At 50.3% G+C, this 12,948-nt stretch overlaps 1 protein-coding gene across 1 annotated transcript in view; it reads right to left on the bottom strand.

Annotated features, from left to right (window-relative positions):
* The window catches only part of DRC7 (dynein regulatory complex subunit 7), an 862,568-nt gene that overhangs the window by 563,398 nt on the left and 286,222 nt on the right, over nucleotides 1–12,948 (bottom strand). The window lies entirely within an intron of this gene.

Below are 12,948 nucleotides of genomic sequence, written 5' to 3'. Positions count from 1 at the left end.
ATCATGGCTAACTTGTGTCCATGTTTAATTCCTGACTCCTCACATATGGTGTAAGAAGTGGGATTGGGCTCAGTTTAAACAAACCGGGGATCCCACAGAAATAGTCAACAGAAATCCATGATTTTAGTCCCCTGATAAGGGGACCCAGAAAAGGAATGACAAACATCCTCTTTTCCGTGACCACCCTTCATTAGGCCAAATCCACCTGGTTCTGGAAAGCATACACCCACAACATCATTTAGACCCTAAAATGGGAGTCATCTTCCAATTATTAACATCTAAGGCCATTCTTCCCAGAAGAAGATCAGTGGAACCGACTAGCTACAACCTTTACTGTCCTAGAGAGTATATGGTTCCTGTCCGAGACTAGATGGTCACCTCTTTGGAGAAACGGATAGATCTCCCCAAGACTTTAAACATCTATGTTATGCCTCCTGGGGGATGTGGCCACTACCCCTCCTGTCATGTAAAGAGGACATGTGTCATGATCCTTACCCCTGGCCCTCACAGGCAAGTCAGCCTTCCAGTTAGGGTCAGGTCAAAGGCCTTAAAACCTCATCCAAGACTCTCTTGGAGTCAGTCCTGGCGCCTTTGGATCATAACCATCATGAAGAGCAACATTAGAATTGGACTATTTACTTGGGACTATTTAACTTGGGGGGTTCAGCCAACACGGAGGCACACACATAGCTCAGTTACAAGGAACTGAGCTATGCGGTCTAGTCTTTTGGGTGTGGCAGGCCTGTCACTACTTTACGTGGACTACTTTGGGTGTGGCAGGCCTGGGACTATTTTACCTGGACTTCTTTACCTGGGACTATTTAAATCACACCCAAACAGCAGAACATGCTTCGCGTTATTCTGCTGTGGGCAGCGTAACACTCACGATGTCCAGTTCTTTGATGCCAGCTTACCTGAAACCAAGCACCTGCAGATAGAGAAAGAACACTATGAAACTTATCTGGAACAGTATCCTGTCTTCAATCCATCGCCGACTTCAGTTCCACTCACCTGAAGGGACGAACTCCATCATCCGACACTGCATGCATGCTGGAATACCATAACCCGGAAAGAGTAGAAAGAAAGACAGCATCAGTAAGCGTTTACTCATGTTTCCTCCCGAACGAAGAAAGCCACACAATTCTTACCTGGGTAGTCATCTCCTGGTCAGTATCATCGCTGGAACATTACAGTGCTCGGCGAGGAACATCACGACCTGCAAGGAGAGAAAAGACACAGGTTAGCAATACAAAAGGCGAAACAGCGCAGCGCATCGCGCATTACTCACTGGACAGCATGCTCATCTTCAAACTGCATGACAACACCAAAATACCTTTCCATACCTAAAAGGAAAGAAGCAAGACATTATTATTCGAACTAAGAGGAACATAAGAACTGCATATAAAGACTGTAAAGCAGCAAACCTACAGAGTCGCAGTAGGCCTGGATTCCCACAGGGGGGCTTGTACCAGTGAAGTAACTTGGTCGCTGCTCGCCCCCCACATCTACGTGCCCCTGCCATAAGGAGCAGGACGGAGAATCCACCTTTTACAATATTAAGGTGAGGAGAAGGCCCAAGGAGGAGGAAGGAGTTGAGGCCAAGGGAGGTGGGAAAACAAAGACAATCTGGTATTGAATCCAGCTCTCCTATATTGCAGACCCATCTTTAACCAGAGGCCTTACCAAAGAACCGGGAGAGGGTTCGAGAGTGCAAATCATCCAACCAGGGCTGGGTGTTACGCTCACCTGGTTCCCACAGGGGCGTCGATCGGACCCGGACCGCTGCGGTCTCCACCAACGTGATGCGTAGTGAAGAGATGACAGTCTGGACTGGCCCGCCTAATCTTGTCTGCTGGACTCGTAGAAGTATTCTCCTGCAAATGGAGAAATGGATTTAGCCACCCGTGGACTTTAGTGATGGCCCCCCCAACTGTTCTCGTTCTCCCCACTAATCACCTCCGATATCCCCTCTTGGTACCCTCACCTTATGTTTTTAAATGATGAGCTCTCCATCCTGCATGGCATGCAGGGGCGCATAGATACCAGTTACTTCACTGGTTTGAAGGTACTGGAGGAGTTCCGGAGGAATATTGACTCCAGTGTCTATAAAGTTCAAAGAGTTCAATATGTCCGATGTTCACTCTTGTTCCATTCCCTCGTTAGGTTGCAGCTGGGTCCAAAAGAATATTGCCTGGAGGCAGCTGATGGCGTTCAGGTAAGACTCTGTATTACCAAACACTGTCCGGTAAAAGTTGCATGAGTTTAACTTGCTGTTTTCTCTCCCTTTATAGGTGCGGCATAGAAAGATGCAGTGAATTAAAGGATAATACCTCCTGTGGTAAAGCAGGTAAGCCTATGGTGGCAAAGAGATTGTCTTTGTCGGTTTTCTCAGCTCACCTTGTTGTTTCTTTTGTTTTCCCCCAGGTGCTGGGTTTCGACGAAGAAAATGATGGAGGCAGCGCCGAGTTGAAAGATGCGGTGGACTGGTGAGTATAACGCGGCGCTGCTGCTGGCGAAGCGACGCGTGCTGAAATAATGTCCTTTCCAGGCTCAGAGACATGCTGGGTCCGGAATCAGGTAAAGAATCAAATAATGTCCGTGATCTAACCTCTTCTCCTTTCTTTTCCTTTTGTCCAGGAGCTCCGGATTCAAGGCGGGCGTGGCAGAAGACTGGATGCTGACTTGCAGACACGGTGAGCGTTACGCTGCTGGATGCAGAATAACACGAAGCATGAGCTGCTGTTCGGGCGTGGTTTAAATAGCCTGCAAAGTAGTCCCAGGTAAGAAGATCCCCAGAACCACACCCGAGTAAAAAATAGTCCCTGTAATAAAATAGTCCCATCCAGGCCTCATGTTGGCTTGGACTCATTTGCAGCATGGTCTGCATAAGGTAAGTAAAGTCTATGAGCCTGGCACCTATGGCGCCAGGACTGATTTCTATTATGAGCCTGGTGCCTAAGGTGCCAGGACTGAATCCAAACAGCCCCCAGCCGGGGCTGTTGGGGTTTTAATGAGTATCTGGATGCCTGCTCCCGGGGCTGATGGACTCGATCCGGATGCCCGGGGGTAGGCATCATGACAGCCCTCCCCCCCAAGGCCCCGCCTAAAGTTGTTCTTCCCCTTGGCCCTGGCTTGTCTGGGAAGTCCCGATGGAATTTTTTCACCAATCGAGGAGCATGAACGTGGTCACTACGTTCCCATGACCTTTCTTGTGGTCCGTAACCCTTCCAGTCGATTAAATAAAAAAGTCTTGATTTAACCATTTTAGAGTCCAGGATGTTTTTTACCTCAAATTCAGGTTCTCCATCTATTAGGATGGGGTCAGGTGATTTGGTTAATCTTGTCCCGGGTTGAACTGGTTTTAGAAGTGAAACATGAAAGACAGGATGAATCCGCATATTAGAGGGTAATTCTAATTTGACGGTCACCGGGTTGATAATGGCCTTAATGGTGTAAGGTCCCACATATCTAGGATTAAAAGTCTGAGTTCCTTTCAGGGGTATATGTCTTGTATCCAGCCAAACTTGGTCTCCGATTCGATATGGTGCGGTCTCATTTCTATGTTGATCAGCATTTTTCTTGTATTTCTCTTTTGCTTGTTTGAAATGTTTTGTTGCCTCTTTAAAAGCTTGTGTAATAGTAGAATGCAGATGAGTTACTGCCGGCATTTCTAAATGCTGGGGCGAATTGAGTTCTGAGGTTCGAGGATGATGTCCATATATGGTATAAAACGGGCTTTGTCCGGTTCCTGAATGTACAGAGTTATTGTATGTGTATTCAGAAATCCATAAAATGTCCTTCCAAAAACTTTCGGTTTGGTGGAGCGTACAACGTAGGTATTGTTCAAGAGTCTGGTTGGTTCTCTCCGTCTGACCATCGGTTTGGGGATGGTGACTGGTTGATAACCTTATGTCGATTTTTGCCAATTGACAACACTTCTGCCAAAATTGTTACATGAACTGACTACCTGGGTCAGAGATCAATACGGAAGGAAATCCATGTATTCGAACAATATTTTCGAGAAATTACTTGGCCAAGATTGAAGCAGAAGGTAATCCTTTTAAAGGAATAAAGTGGGCCATCTTGGAAAAAAAGATCCACAATAACTAGAATAGTGTTAAATCCATTACATGGCGGTAGATCTGTAATAAAGTCTAAAGTGTGCCATGGTGTGGGTGGAATATCTAAAGGTTGTAAAAGACCAGCTGGTTTCTTCTTTTGACTTTTGTTCTGGGCGCAGATGCCACAAGACAGTACAAATGACTTTACATCTTTTCGCCAGGTGGGCCACCAGAATTGTCTTTTAATTTTAGCGTCAGTTTTTGCAATACCTGGGTCCCCTTCCATCAGAGCTTCATGGTAATTGGAGATGACTTGTTCTTGTGGTTCCTTGTGTGGTAGAAATAGACGCCCTTGATAGTAAGGTAGGTCATTGACAACTGAATAATCTGGGCCCTTTTTACCCCATTCTGCAGAGCTGCTGAATCGAAAAGTTGTTGGATCTTTAAATGAATATCTTCTAAGGTCTGTAGAGTAGTTATCCCAAGAATTCTTTGTTCAGGAATTATAGGCACCGGTAATAAAATAGTCCCATCCAGGCCTCACGTTGGCTTGGACTCATTTGTAGCACCCCAAAAGTCCACCGTTCTCAGTATCTCCTCGCACGCCTTTCAACCCAAAAGGTCCAACAGCTTTAGTCTCTGTGGGCACCATTGTTCCCGGAATTCCCCCCTCAGATAGCTCAATGTCTCACCCCACTCAGCAGCAAAGCTCTCCAGCTTCCCCTCCACTGCGTTTGTTGCCCATTCCAATGAAACCACATCCCACATTTTCCTTAACCAGTCCTGCTCCGTGGGGATTGTTGGGCTTTTCCAATTTTGCGCAATTAAACTCATTGCTACTAAGATGCACACCGATTTCGCTTTGCTCCTCCCTATCGTGCCCCCTTCCCCTCCCGCTCCCCCCCTCATTCCCAACAGAATTTCTCTAGGGTCCTGACTTCTCTCCCGCCCTATGATCTGGGAGAGAGCCCCAGCAACCTCGCGCCAAAAGGGTCTGACACGCGGGCATTCCCACCATATATGAGGGGCCGAGCCTCATTCTCCACAGCCCCTCCAACAGTCCCCTGAGGTAGCTAACTCCTTCCAAGCCAGGAGATCCCGAGGGCCCCCCACCGTCTCAGATCCCTCCTTACCTCCTTCAGCAGAGGGGAGTAGTTTGCCCCGATCCACCCAGCCAGGGAAGCGGTAATCTGAATTCCCAGGTATCGTCTCCCGCCTGGGCTCCATTTAAACGGAGAGAGCACCTTCAGCTCCCTAGCCTCCCTCTCCTCCAGAGATAAATTCATCAACTCCGACTTTTGCCAGTTTATCTTCAAACCCGATACTTCCCCGAATTTGGTCAGCACCGCCATGCACTCCTTAAAGGATTCTTTCGGCTGCGTCAACATGAGCAGCATATCATCAGCAAATGCTGCCACTTTATGTTGGTTCCCCCCAAATGGGACACCCCTGACCCCATCCGACTCCCTTATAGCCACTAGGAGAGGCTCCAAATAAATTGCGTAGATCAGGGGGGACAGGGGACAACCCTGTTTCGTACCTCACCGCAGTCTGATCGGATTCGAAGTTTCCCCATTAACCAAGATTCTCGACCGAGGGTTCTTATAATTTGCCTCAATCATGCTGATAAATTCCGTCCCCAGACCCATCCTATCCATAACCTGAAATAAAAACGACCACTCCACCCGATCAAACGCTTTTTCTGCGTCAAGTGCTAAGAGTATCGCGGGAGTGGTCATTTTCCGTGTCTTCTCTACTATATGGGCCACCCGCCTGATGTTGTCGGCCGTCTGTCTCCCAACCACAAACCCAGACTGATCTTGATGGATCAATGCGGGTAAGAACTTCTCTAACCTCTTTGCCAGTATTTTAGTGTACATTTTTGCTTCCGTATTTATAAGAGCGATGGGACGATAAGACGTACACTCCTCGGGGTCTTTGCCTGCCTTGTGTATAAGTGTTATCTTAGCCTCCATTGAGGGGGTGATACTGCCTCGGGTCCTGAAGGAGTTGAATAATTGTGTTAGGTGAGGAACCAATAGGGGAGAGAAGAGTTTATAAAATGACGCTGGGTAGCCGTCCAGACCCGGGGCCTTGCCACGGGAGAGAGCCGCTATGATCGCCCTCACTTCATCCTCCGAGATTGCTTGCCCAAGTTCCAACTCCTCGTCTCTGGACAGTCGCGGGAGGGGAGGGGCGCCCTGAAACTCCCTTTGAGGACCTGGCAAAGGGCATTGTGTGGAGTATAGTTCTTCATAAAACTCTGCCAGTCTCCCCTTTATCTCTTCTGTCCTAGTGAGTCTGACCCCTTCCTTGCTCCTCATAGCTACTATAACCTTACGCTCCCGATCCCCTCTCAATAGGCGCGCCAGGAGCGAGTCTGCCTTATTTGCTTTTGCGTAGAACTTTTGTCTGACCCTAAGCATAGCGGCCTCCGCCTTTTTAGTTCTTAAGATCCTCAAATGGCCCTCAGCTGTCCTGTATTCCTTATATACTTTTTTAGAGGGGTTGTTACCCAACCGTACTCTGGCGGCCTCTACCTCTCTTTCCAAAAGCGCCTCAAGTTCCTTTAGCTGCCTATTCCTTTCCGCCTGCAAGGCGATGAGCTCGCCCCTTAAGAGTAACTTTAAAAGCATCCCATCTGGTCTCGAGACTCGTGTCTACACTATTGTTCTGCTCGAAGTAGCCCTGAATCTTATTTTCGATCTCCTCACGCATCGCCCGGTCCCTCAACAGAGCCTCCGGAAATTTCCAGTTCCATACCCCGTCCTCCCAACCGAAGCTGCATCTGGACCACCTTATGGTCTTCTATCCCCACCGGGCCGACATCTATTGAGGCCACCCCCCAACCAGACTTGCAGACACCCAAATATAATTGATTCTAGATTGAGTTCTATGAACATCGGAGATGAAAGTTAACCCCTCCTCCTCTCAGCGCTCGCCATAGGTCTCGCAGACCCGCTTCCCCCCATTTCTCCTTCAACCCAGACGAGGCCACTGCCCTCCCACTTCCCCCCTCCTTCCGCGTACAATCTCTAAATCTGTCCCATGCCAGGTTCAGGTCCCCCATCAAAATCACCTGCCCTCTTGCAAAATCTTGTAAGATTCCCAACACCTCCCGTAGAAACTGGTCCTGGCCCACATTAGGCCCATACACCGAGGCTATTGTATAGGGCACTCCCCTGTGCTCCCCCCTCACCACAATATATCTCCCATTTCTGTCCCGAAGGATGTCAGCGATACGGAAATCGATCCTCCTCCCGAATGCCAACGCCACTCCCCCCTTCTTTGTAGGGCCAGAGGCGAATAAAATCTGCGAGAAACCCTTCAATCTCAACCGCCCCTGGTCCTTTCGTAATAGGTGGGGTTCCTGAAGCGCCAGCACATCCGGCCTATGAGTACTGATAAATTGCTCCAGTTTAGACCGCTTGAGAGGGGAGTTCAACCCCCGAACATTCTGTGTTAGCCACTTAAAAGGTGAGCCGGTAGGCAATACACTCCTCAGTGTCGGCCCCCCTCGCCTCACCTCGATTTTTCTTTCTTTTTTTTTCCCACCTAACCCCATAGAGGATACTCTGAGCCATAGCTTCCCCTTCACTGCCCAACCCCCTGCCCGCGAGTCGTGAACACGAATGTCCCATTGGGTGCTACAAACCCTGCCCCAGACAACCCTCCCTCCCTCCCTCTCTCACCCTGCATCCCCAACTTAGGATGAGATCCCCCCTTCCCCCTCCCCCACCCGCCCCAACCTGCCCGCCCCACCACGCCTCTGCTTCTTCCCACCCCCCCACCGGGCCTCGTCGCCCTTCCTGATCCCAAAATGCTGTACTCCTTCACACCAAGCTCTTCTTTCACCCCTTAGGGTCCACCACCCCTTGCGTAACGTACTCCTGCTCATTTACTGCTATTGCCATCTGTACAACCTTCTGCACTGGCCTCACCACCCTCTCTTATCGACCCACCCTTGACCCTTCGGCCCTTCCGTCTCCTTTCCTCCACTGTAGACCACTCCCACGGCCTCTCCCTCGGCCGGTTCCCCGTAGAGCCACCAACCCCCCAGCCCAGGGGGCCCTCCTCCAAATCGATCCCCAATATGCTAGCTCCCTCCTGGGCAGAGCTTATCCTTCTTTGGGAACCTTCCTACTCAAATACCAGCCCGAAAGGAAATGTCCACCTGTACCATATTCCGCGTTCATTTAAAACTTTCAGCACTGGCGCCATCTTCCTTCTCTTTATCAGGGTAGCATTGGCTAAGTCCTGGTACAGGGCTATCTGCTGGCCTTGGAACACTATTGGCTCTTTTTTCCTTGCAGCTTGAAGCACTGCATCTTTCTGCGCATACCTGGAGAAGGCAGCCAGCACATCCCTCGGCCTCGCATCCGTGCCCCTTGTGAGCCTTCCAACCCTGTGAACTCGGTCCAACTCAATGCAGTCCGGGCTGACCTCCCCCCAGGATATCCGCAAAGATACCCCGAATTTCCTGCTTTAGGTTCTTGTCCGCGACCGATTCCGGTAACTGCTTCACTCTGATGTTGATCCTCTGAGACCTGTTCTCGATATCCTCCATCTGAATCTCCAAGTTCCGGGTCGCCGCGTCCAGGCGCTCTATAGCCTCACTATTTGCCATCGATTCCTTTTCGACTTCTTGGAGCCCCATTTCTAGAAGATCCGTCCTTTCCCCAAGTTGTCTCATGTCACGCTTAATCTCCCCCAGAACCTCATTCAAGTCCGTCCGCATGAGCTGAAATTGATCCTGAAAAGTCTTGGCCAGATTTGCATGGAGGGCCTGGATTTCCCCCAAGAACTCTTGTCCATCGATCTGGGCCAGCTCCTGAGCCCCCTCTGCCGTAGCTTTCTCCTCCGCCCCCTCGTTGCCTCTCGCCGGGTCCTCTCCCAGGGCCTGCCTTGGACACATAGTGTGAAGGGTGTTTTGAGAGTTCTGAGGGCACTGCAAAGATATCCTGCCTCTCCCTTTGTGGCGCGTGGCCATCAGCGCAGAGTAGTTGCGATTGCGTGCCACTGAGCTCTCCCGTCGGTGCTCCTACCTCCTCACCTAAGGAAGAACCCCACACATGTCCACTATGAAGGGCAAGCAGCTCACTTAGCACTGCCCTCTGGCCTGCGCAGTGTCCTGTATGCGCCTTGACACCCGGCCTCCCCTATTGCCCCTAAGTGAGGGCCACGTTCATTTACTAGGGCATCTCCTCGGGCGTCCTTCTCAGGGCTGCTTAAAAAAACAAATTTAAAAAAAAGCAAAAAAAAAATAAACCCCAAGGGGTGGGCAACCGTCACTATTTGCTTTGTGGCCTCCTTTTGGGCCTCAGGTTCCTCCGAATCCAAGCGACCTCCTCCACTCGGGCCCCAAGGCCACAGAGGCGAAAGGGCCCACTATTTCATCCCGTTCGTCACTTACTGCGTTGTCCAGCGCCGGGTTGCTCCCGCTGTAGGCAGCCCGGACAGCTTCTCCTCTTCTCTCCTCAGCCCGCTTACGTGCAGGCAGCCGCTCAACTCCTCCGACACTCTCCCTCCACATAAGGTCCCGCTGTAGCGCAGGGCACCAAAATTCAGGGCCCGCGGGTCAGCGAGGCCGCAAGCGGGTGTCCGTCGGGGGTCTCCCTCCCCGCTACGCTCACGAACACAGGGGAACCGCCTCTCCACAGTCTCGCCAGCCAGAACGGGGGGCCACCTCGCCCGTTAGCGAGCCCCTCCGGTGATTCAGTGGGTGCCGCAGCTGGTCCCCCCGGGGGTGCGATGCTCTTCGACCGGAGACTCCCTCAGCCCTGCGCTCGTCAGAGGAGAGTCCGCCCGGCCCCTCCTCCTGTGTCTGGGCCTCACGACAGCCCGTCCGCAGCGCCGGTATCCTTTCGGGCCACTCCGGCCGGGAAACGGACTCCACTGGCTGCCGCTCCTCCTCTCCCCGAGCCTTAATGTTCTCCCGTTGGATGCTCAGGGTCCTGCCGTGCTCCTTTCCAGGTTGCCAAGGTGCCGGGGGGTGGTGGACCCCTGTATTTAGGCTCGCCGCTCAGGAACACACGGTAGGCACGTTTATCTATTACCCGCCGCCATCTTGGAATCGATTCCATCCCCCTTTGAATAGAAAACCACAAGTTAGATGTCCCGAAAACCTCCTATAAGAATAACAGCAAAATTAAATTTGAGAGAGGAGGGAAAAGCATTCCACGGTCAGAGAAAGTTAAAATCCCTGAGTCAAAAGAAGAAGCACAGTCAATTCACCAGGTCATGTACATAAGAATACTGAGACGAGGAGGCTGAAAGGAGCAATGCAGATCCATGAAGCACTAGTATTTACGAGAGCTTGAGAGGTCCCAGGAGATTTAAAAGGCGGACAATTAATGAACACAGTGAGAGCTACCTGGGAAAGCTGCCTCTGCTCGAGGTCGATCAAGGGACTGCTGAGCGCTGTGAAGGAGTCAGTGGAACCAGCCGGCTTAAGGAAGAGAAAGGCTGCAGCAACCGGTGTGCTGTGCTCACACCGCACAATAGGACAAAAGCAAGTCTGGTTGGCAGCCGCAGGAACTGGAGAACAGCGCCTCAGCCAAAAGGAACATGGAGAGAGGCTCAATCACCAGGTGGGAACCGCAACGGACGTGGAAGCTGGTGAGTGCGGACCATGGATCCGCACATTGGAAGTGGAGCACCGAGACATCGCACCCTGTTTACTGCGAGGAACACTAAATAATTGTGAATGGAATTAAAGAGAATCATTTTGGGAGGCAAAGCTCGAGAGAGGTCAAGGGAGGAGAAGATAACCCTTCACCTTGTGAACTTTTGCAGGACCATATTTGTAGCGAGTCTAGGACCTACACACAGGGAGGCAAAGCCTGAGAGAGGTCAAGGCAGGAAAAGAAAACCCTTCACCTTGGGAACTTTTTCAGAACCACATCAGTAGCAGGTCTACGGCCTGCAACCAAGGGTTGCAAGCCTGAGAGAGGTAAACGGAGGAGAAGAAAATCCCTCACCTTGGAAACTTTTGTAGAACCATAACAGTTACAAGTCTGGGGCCCGTAGGGAGAAAGAGAGCCCTTCACCTCGTGAACATTTGCGAAATCACAAGTCTGCAAGTGTGTGTAAAATGTACCACGTTGAAAGCCCTGGAAGAAGAGTGTACAGGCAAGCACAACTCTGCAAGCATGTGTAAAGTGTACCAAGTTGATAGTCCTGTCAAGAGAGTATATCAGGCAAACCCAAGTCTGCAAGTGTGTGTAAAGAGAACTATGTTAAAAGCCCTGGCAGGAGAGTATAGCAGGCCAAAGCTAAAGTTTGCAATTGTAGAAAATACACCACCAAAAGAAGTCCTGGCACAGGAATACCCCAGGTAAACCCAAGACAGTGAATGATGTGAAAATGAAGTGGAAAAGAACCTGGCAGGGAAATACACCAGGTAGCCTGTATAGTTGGAACTTATATCTTAAAGTGCTTTAGAATACAAAGTGTTTTGTTATTAACCAAGAAACCTCCAAGGAGGTTTTGTGCCTTTTCAGAGTCTTGAGAAATCTTGAACACCAAGCTTGGGAAGGGAGCCATCCCCTAGAGCTGTGAACCTTATCCATTGGGAGCTTTTGTGTTTGAGTGCATTTATATTTCTATTGAACTTGAACATTTCTGCACCTTTCAAGACTAGAGACTTGGGGCCCATTACGAGATTAGCTAACGCTAATATAGTTGGGCAGTATCCCAGCCAGGATACCGCCCAACTCGTGATCAGGCCCATTGCCCCTTTGCACATTAGAGTTACTTTAGTATGTGAGCGCAAGGATAGGATTTCAGACACAGGACAGTTTTGCTTTGGACATCTTGACATTGAAAAGACCCTTAGTTTTGGTTGAGGTAGGGAAATACCTCTTAGAAGTAGGGATAGTGAGGCATTTTCCAACCCCTTATTTAATACAAGTCTGTAACCACAAGCATGAATTTCTCATCCCTGGCTCCTCACAATAAGGTGGGTGAAGTTGCAGGGTAGGATGGGTGGTGATGTGGCAATTTGAGGTTAAATAGGTGATGTATCTGGAGTGAGGATGCAGGGTGAGGTGGGTGGTAATGAGCTTGGCAAGTGGTGGGGTGAGGTTTGAGGGTGAGGTAAGGTGGTGATCTTGAGTGGATCGTTGTATGGTTTGGGGTGAGGCATGAAATGAGGTAAAATGAGTGGGTGGTATGGTGGGAGGATGTAATGTGGTGTGGTGAGATTAGGTGGGTGGCGAGAGGTCGCTGACAGAAGTTAAGCATGTAGGTGAGATGAGATGGTGGTGCTGTGTGATGATGGTGAGTGTGATGAGGCTGTGAGGGGACCTTGGATGGTGTGGGTGAGGTGAAGTGGTACTTTAGTGGGCAACGGTTGAATAGGGGTGTGGGTGAGGTGTGGGGTAAAGTTAGGTGGGCAGGGTAGGTGAGTTGAATTTGGGTGGTGTGCGCTTGGTGTAGGGTGACTTAATGAGGGTTGGGTGGTTAGGAGAGGTGGTTGGTGAGATAGTAGGCTGGGGTGCGGTGGTGTGGCACACATGGGTGGCATGGGTGGGTGGTGGGTCGCAGTGTGGTTCAGTGGGTGTGGTGAGAAAGGTAAGGTGATGTTGTGGGCTGAGTTTTGTAGAGTAGATGGGATGGGTGGGGCGATGTGGTGGCTTAAAATGTGGGTGGGGTACCTGGTTAATTGTTGTATTTTGAGGTTAGGTTGTGGAGTCTGGTGGTGTGGTGGGGTTAGATGGAGACGGTAGGTGTTTTGTGTTTTTGTGGGTAGGTTGTGGTGTTTAGGTGGATGGATGGGTAAGGTGGTGCGGTTAGGTCAGTTGATGGTTTGTTGATGTTGAGTGGCTGGGTTAAGTCCTGGTGATTGTGGGAGGTGATACCTATACTAGGGTGCACACCTGTGTTT

This window comes from Ambystoma mexicanum, chromosome 1p, assembly GCF_040938575.1.
Source record: "Ambystoma mexicanum isolate Mex_15411 chromosome 1p, UKY_AmexF1_1, whole genome shotgun sequence".
Taxonomy (NCBI): Eukaryota; Metazoa; Chordata; class Amphibia; order Caudata; family Ambystomatidae; genus Ambystoma; species Ambystoma mexicanum.
The sequence above is the reverse complement of the archived record's forward strand: the minus strand, read 5'-3'. Positions and strand labels throughout refer to the sequence as shown.